Source organism: Callorhinus ursinus, unplaced genomic scaffold (assembly GCF_003265705.2).
Source record: "Callorhinus ursinus isolate GAN/ISIS: 27379988/994484 unplaced genomic scaffold, GSC_fseal_2.0 scaffold32, whole genome shotgun sequence".
Classification (NCBI taxonomy): Eukaryota; Metazoa; Chordata; class Mammalia; order Carnivora; family Otariidae; genus Callorhinus; species Callorhinus ursinus.
Genome location: NW_027397094.1, coordinates 697,557 through 705,750, shown reverse-complemented (window position 1 = coordinate 705,750; position 8,194 = coordinate 697,557). Strand labels below are relative to the sequence as shown.

At 34.9% G+C, this 8,194-nt stretch overlaps 1 pseudogene; it reads left to right on the top strand.

Moving 5' to 3' along the window:
* The first annotated feature begins 5,837 nt into the window (after positions 1-5,837).
* Positions 5,838-6,297, top strand: LOC141370318 (transcription factor BTF3 pseudogene; annotated as a pseudogene).
* The last annotated feature ends 1,897 nt before the right edge of the window (positions 6,298-8,194 follow it).

Below are 8,194 nucleotides of genomic sequence, written 5' to 3'. Positions count from 1 at the left end.
TAATTCACTAAGGGGAGGAGTTGATTCATGACTTTTAAAGTCTAAGTGAGCCTTCTAAGACATTTGCTAATCCTGATAAACGATGAACTTGATAGCCAAGTACCAATTCACAAATATGTACTATGTATGTACTATGTAGCTAACACTGTGCTTAATATGAATGATTAAAAACAAATTATCTATTTGTAAATATTTCAATGCTCTCAGAATGAAAAAAAATGTCATAGAATAACAAAAATTATAAAAACTATAATTTTAGGATTTTTTTTTTTGTCAGAGTTCAAGCCAAAACTTAGAGGCCTTTTTATTAATCCCCTGCAAAACATCAGTATGGCAAGAGATCATGGGATGGAAAACTCAGAAGAGTCAGATAATGTCTTTTAAAGTTCAGTGGGTCTTTCAAGATTAGATTTCTAGTCATGATAAAATGTGAACTCAAGAAAGAATTCCTGCTTTCAAATTTTGAAAGACTAAGAACTTGATCCTTAATACTGATTCAACTACAGTAAAATTTGTAAAGAAAAACTTTGAGGTCAGATATTGCTGGATAAAATATCTAAAGATCATTACATGATACTATGTATCTCCAAAAGTCTTTCAATGCCTGCCAGTCAATTCAAAAGGATTCTTTCTGAAATCTACAACTCTGATGACCTTTCAATTTTGGTTTAGTTCATGACCAAAAAATTAGAAGAAACAAAATACTTTTTAATAGTCTTCAGAAGTACTGTGTAATGTTAACTCTATTTTAGGTCAACAGTAATTTGTTGTCCATTTTGATAAACATGTATAGATTTCCTCTCTTTCTCGGGAGTTTTTAAAGTGGAGCATTGATTGATTAAATGTGAGGGTTGTATGTATTTCCTTCAAACAGAGAATCAGGGAAATAAAAATTAAAACCACAATGCAATACCACTACCCCCCCTTTAAAATAGCTAGAATGAGAAAGAAGGAAAATAGCAAGTGTTGGAAAGCCTGCAAATTAACTGAACACCCACGCATTGCTCAGTCTAAGTTGGTACAACCAGTTTGGAAAATTATAGTGATCCAGCAATTCCTTTCTAGGTACATACACCAAAATGCATATATATTCACTAAATACATACTCTAGAATGTTTATAGCAATACTCTTTGCAGTGACTCCAAACGGGAAGAAATCCAAATATGGATAAAGAATAGAACTGATAAAGACACTGTGAGATGCTCATGGCATGTATTACTATATCGCAATGAAAATGAAGAAACAACTACAAACAACACAGCTCACAAAGTGTTGAGCAAAATGTATCAGATATAACTAACAGTTTCTCTTTGACCTTATATAGTGTAACATTCAAAAACAATCCTAATTTATGGTATAAAAAGTCAGGATAGTAGTTATCTCTGGGTGGTAGTGAGTGGAAGGGATCACAGAGGGCACCTAGTGAGCTGGTGTTATTCTTTCTCTTGATTTGCGTACAGGTTAACACATCTTAAATTTGTGAAAACGTAGCAAACTGCCCACATATGATTTGTTGCAGTTCTCTTTGCATTTATCCTTTAATTAGGATTTGAAAAAGAAGATGAGAATTCAATGGTTGAAAGGAAACAGATCTGCTTCTGTTACAGTTTTTAGGTTTCATTTCAAATAATAAGAATTTTTTAACCATTTCAAATAACAGGAACTTTTAAAGACATTAAGCATTGAAAGAGAAACTTTACTTAAGCTTATTCATAAATTGCATTTGACTGTAGATTTGTGCAACATCCTTCTCTGGTAACAACCAATGAATTTTGTAAATCCAACCTATGAAAATTACCTTGATGATTTTCTGACTCTGTACAATATATGGAATATTCTGCATAACTTTATTCCAAAGCATGAGTCCGTAAATGACCAGAGATCTTTGTGATTAGAGACCATGTAAATTAGAGGTAGTACATAATCTAGTATTTTTTAAAAAGATTTTATTTATTTGAGAGAAAGAGAGAGAGGACATGACGGGAGGGGCAGAGGGATAGAATCTCAAGGAGACTCCACACTGAGCACAGAGCCCAACCTGGAGCTCAATCTCATGACCCTGAGATCACGACCTGAGCCAAAATCAAGAGTTGGGCACTTAACCAACTGAGCCACCCAGGTGCCCCATACATAATCTAGTATTAACCTACAACTTTATTCTCGGGCATAAACTCAGTAACTCAAGAACATACCCAAATATGGAACTCAAAAATATTCCAGGACATGCCCCAAAACATAACCCAATAACTTACTAAATTTTGTATACTGGCTAAATAGTATTTCAGCATCTTAGTAGTACTTCTGGGCAATTCTTAATGATAACTCTATATATAAATTGATGGGTTTTTATAAAATAGATGTTGACTTAAACTTTCTGTCCCTTCTCTTCATTTATTTTGCAATACATATTTTAGGGGAAATATAAACTTAATATAAAGTTATTTGTCAAACTGCCAAAGTATTTGATAACCTAATGCTTCTTTCTTAAAATAAAATTATTCATTTGTCAGGAACATTGCAGTTTTGAGTTTACTAATTGTAATTAAAAAATACATTTATAGATTCTCACATTCATATAATATGAAGTTTTGAAAGGAAATCAAATACAATTAAAATGACCAAATATAAAGCCACTGTAAAGGTAGACCTAATCATGTAAAGTCTTTTACAGGTACTTGGTTAGCTCTACTTTTTCTTTCTCAAAAAATGTGTCAAGTGGGATTTAAAGATTTTGTTTGTTTATTTATTTATCTGAGAGAGAGAGAGCAGGAAGGCGAGAGAGAGAGAATCTGAAGCAGATTCTGTGCTGAGCTCAGAGCCTGATGTTGGGGCTCGATCCCATGGCCCTGAGATATCAGCAGCCTGTCTCCTACATCAAGCTCTGCAACCATCCCTCTTTGGTCTTATCAGCTTGCCAGGACTTCAAAGGGAGCACAGTGTGTGCTCCTGCTGCCTTTAGAAACCTGAGTCCTTTCTCCAATATCCACCTTCCCTTCCCCTTGCCTTGCCAAACGTTTCACCAGCCCTCTCCACTAGAACACCCAGAATTGACTTTTCAAAAGGTGTAGGGTTTTATCAAAGACAAGATGAACCATTAACTTGCCTACTTTTATTTTCCAGAAAAAAATACAGAAATTCCTTGGTCAAGGGAACACAATGGGTCTGATTAAACATTTGAAATGGTGTAAAGGGGCACATATATGGAAAACACACAAATGCTATTTTTTAAAATAAAGTATCCTTCAAAATAATTATTTAGGGAATTTTGGCTCCCAGTATTAGTAGTAAGCAAGTTTTCAAAGCTAGAATAGTGGGAAACCATGAAATCGGTTAGAGTAAACAGTTCAAAAGACACGTTCAATTCTTTACATGTCTGGAAAACTGAGGTCAGCCCTTGGACTGATCTTCCCATCTCTCTGGTACAGTGTTCCTACACTTTTGTGTGTTTATTTGTGTGCATCTATACATATGTGTGCATGTATAAACGTGCATGCTCGTACACAGACACACTTACATGAGAGAGAGCAAGGGAAGGAGAAAATGAATCAATTTCATTTTGAGTAATTAAACCAATTACTGTTAGCTGCACTCACAGTTTTATAACATAGACAAATTTAGGTAGTTCTGAATTTTTTTTCATTGAATATACAAATATATATTTTGAAGCAGAGATTTGGTAATATAGGAATCTACTTAAGGTTTGCTTTGGAGAATATTTTTATGTTATCCTACTCTAGATCAATATTTAGTCTGTTTTTAGTTTCAGTTGATTCCAAAGTTTTCATTGGATTTTTTTCTTGTTTTACTTTAGTTTGTTTATTTTGATGAAAAGTTCAGAGTTACCAACATAGAGCAACATGTTTAATTTAATGGATTATTTTGTGTGGCATCCTTGAATTTAAAAAGAACTATGGAGGAATATGGAAAAGTTTATATATAGTCTTTCCCTTGGTCCCAGGCAATTTGCATTCAAGAAAGCTGGAAATGATCTGATCGAAAATCAAGATTTAAATTGGTTTTGCTTTTCCTACTTAATCCTGTAAGAGCTTTCCTATGATGAGTCTCCATTGCTCCTTGGAGAAATGGTAAATTATAGGGCTGGGGTGAGGAATACATAATAATAAACTAAGGAAGCACTACCGGGGTCACAGTAATAGTAAACACAAGAAAATGTAATTTAAGATTAGAGTATTTGAATATAAAAAATAATAATGAATATAACTAAAGAAAACACATAACATGAATAAAAACCATGTGTTTATAATGATACTCTGGAAAGGCTCTTTTTTTTTTTTTTTTACAACTGTAAGTTCTTTCAGAATTTGTTTTACAACAAATACCGGTAAAGGATCGCATATAATTCTATATTCTCTATACAAACTGTATTTCAGGACAACCAAATAGTTGATGGGTAAGTTTATTCTTGATAAAAGCCTTCCCCAAAGCACAACATCAATTCATGATAAAAACCATCAACAAAGTAGGTTTAAAGAGAACATACCTCAACATCATAAAGGCCATATATGGAAAACCCACAGCTAACATCGTACACAATGGGGGAAAACGAAAAGCTTTCCCTGTAAGCTTAGACACAAAACAAGGATGTCCACTTTCACCACTTGTATTCAACACAATACTGGAAGTCCTAGCCACAGCAATCAGACAAGAAAAAGAAATAAAAGACATCCAAATTGGCAAGGAAGAAGTAAAATTTCACTGTTTGCAGATGACATGATACTTTATAGGAAACCCTGAGGACTCCACCAAAAAACTTCTAGAAGTGATGAACGAATTCAGTCACAGGATATAAAATCAATGCGCATAAATCTGTTGCATTTCTATACACCAATAATGAAGCAGGAGAAAGAGAAAGTAAGAAAACAATTCCATTTACAATTGCTCCAAAAACCATAAGACATCTAGGAATAAACCTAACTAAAGAGGTGAAAGACTTTACTCTGAAAACTATAAAACACTGATGAAAGAAACTGAAGATGACACAAAGAAATGGAAACAAATTCCATGCTCATGGGTTGGGAGAACAAATATTATTAAAATATCTATGCTACACTTAATGCAATCCCTATCCAATACCAACAGCATTTTTAACAGAACTAGAACAAACACTATGAAAATTTGTATGGACCCACAAAAGACCCTGGATAGCCAAAGCAATCTTGAAAAAGAAAAGTAAACCTGGAAGCATCACAATTCTGGATTTCAAGTTATATTACAAAGTTGTGATCATCAAGACAGCATGGCACTGGCACAAAAACAGACACATACATCAATAGAACAGAATAGAAAACCCACAAATAAACCCACAATTACATGGCAAATTAATCTTTGACAAAGCAGGAAAGAATACCCAATGGGAAAAAGACAGTCTCTTCAACAAATGGTGCTGGGAAAACTGGATAACTATCTGCAAAAGGATGAAATTAGATCACTTTCTCACAACGTACACAAAAGTAAACTCTGTGTACATAAACACTAATAGATGTAAATGTAATAGAATATTACTAATACTATGATTATTTAATCAGTCACATTATGAATAAGCGAGGACAACTTCGAGGTAATTATTAAGAAAGGAGAATGTGTACATAAGGTAGAAATGTAGTTTACCTGATGAAATTACTAAATCAGAAAAATCCCTGATTAATGACACTGATTAATGACAATACTAACTCATAAAAGCTTTAGAAATAATAATATAAACAATCAAGGCCATCTTGCGTCCCTGCGTATGTGCACCTAATCTCAGCTGGACTGCCCGAGAACCCCTGAGCGCCAACCCTACCCCCCCGCACGGTCCCATTTCGGCTCCAGCAAGATGAAAGAAACTATCATGAACCAGGAGAAACTCACCAAACTGCAAGCACAAGTGCGCATTTGTGGGAAAGGAACTGCTCCCCAAAAGCAGAAGGTGGTTCATAGAATGGCTACAGCAGATGATAAAACACTTCAGTTCTCCTTAAAGAAGTTAGGGGTAAACAATATCTCTGGTATTGAAGAAGTGAATATGTTCACAAACCAAGGAACAATGATCCACTCTAACAACCCCAAAGTTCAGGCATTGTTGGCAGCGAACACTTTCACCACTACAGGCCATGCTGGGACAAAGCAGCTGACAGAAATGCTACCCAGGATCTTAAACCAACTTGGTGCAGTCTGACTAGTTGAAGAAAGACTGGTTGAAACTCTGCCCAATTGCTACCAGAGAGGATGATGATAATGAAGTTCCAGATCTTGTGGAGAATTTTGATGAAGCTTCCAAGAATGAAGCAAACTGAATGGAGTCAACTTCTGAAGAAGATAAAACTTGAAGAAGTTACTGGGAGCTGCTATTTTATATCATGACTACTTTTTAAAATTTTGTTCATGGATCTGATAAAATCTAGATCTCTAATATTTTTAAGCCCAAGCCCCTTGGACAATGCTGCTCTTTTCAGTTTTTGCTAAAACACAATTCGTTCTTTGCAGCTAATTAAGCTGAAGAAGCCTGGGAATAAAGTTTGAAACGAGGTTAATAAAGTTCTTTGTCTAAGGAAAAAAATGATATAACCAATCAAAATATGTGACATGTCATACAAGATAATGGCTATTTTTTATGAGTAGGCAGATCACCCTCTGTATATAAAATGAATGCATCCAAGGAGAACTGTCCAGTAATCATTCGTGATAACATTCAGACTTCCTATTTAAACTCTTTTCCCTGGACGCATTCATTTTATATGCAGGGTAACAGGAATGTAGCTGCTATGGTAACTCATATGCTGTGTTAACACAGAGGAAACAAATGTTTCACTTAGAATAAGGGATTAGAATGAGGATCAAGTGATAGGATGTGAGAGCTGCTCAGGAGGAAAGACTTAAACAAATTTGCTGCCAAGAATTACCTGAGACTGTAGGCCTGACGGTGGCCGAGAAGACACACAGACTCAGCCTCTGGAGCCGGGCTCGAACCGACCATGCCATTGGATTAGTGGCAGGATTTATGGCGGCCTCAGTATGAGCAGCAACCAGGGAAACCTCACTGCTTTCAGAGGAGCTTGTCCTGGACTGGGGAGGGTCAAGACAATAGTAATAAATCAGAAATCCCCTATAGAGAAAGTGAAGTCCCCAGGGAGTTAGGAAACAAAAGCAAACACACAAAAATGGAGTGGACAGACCCAAATTCTAAATCATGGTATGACACCTAGTTCCCTGAAAGACATTCCATAAAATAAACAAGAAGTATTAACTCTTAACAGTTAACATTACCCATTAACTCTGATAAAATCAATTTTATAAAACAGACCTAGAACAATTTATAATATTCATTGGTTTATGAGACTCATTAGACATTGCTAAAATTGTCAATTATTAATTAATAGAAAAGCAAATAATCACAAAACATAGACAGAGGTGAGATAAAAGCAGACCCCTAGCTACCGTAGGTGAATCTTTGGACACCAGCTCAGAGGAGACCCACAGACTGACCGGGCTGCCTGCATCCACACTGAGGTCACCGAGCACATGAGGAGTAACTCAGAAGTTGCCCAGAGTAACACACACAGAACACAGCTCATGTGATGTCCTTCCTGCAACTGCTGTTGAGTTTGGCCCATTTTATTTTGGTTTTCATTCCCCTTAATGTTAAGGATACTGGTCCATCTTTTTCATTTATTTTTTAAGTTCTTCTCCAGGCGACAGTTTGTCTTTTAACTTTACTTAAGATATATTTTGCCAAAGATTTTTCTATAGTCAAATAATTGGTATTTTCTGTTGTTTTCTGAGTTTATTTTCTTATCTAGGAACATCTGTGCCATATTATACAGATATTCATCTAATTTTTCTTCTAACATTTTACTTTTCAGATTCAAGTCTTTAACGTATGCATATGTTCTAGGTTGTGAGGTAATAGAGCCTTTTGACAATAAAATTTCTTTCTCAGCTTAATTTTCAAGTATTCAGTTTCCCTATTTGCTTACATCTATTTAGGAGTTTCCTACTAAATCTTAATGCTCTATTTTATTAAAAAGTTTTGTAAGTGCTGCAACATTTTTATTGCAATAAATGAATTATCATATTTTAATATTAATTTAATGCACAAGCAGCCATAATTCTGTGAAATAGCATATTGATGTAAAAACATGTCATATAAGAATTTCGAGAATGTAGAATTTGCAGTATTTTATGACCATTTTA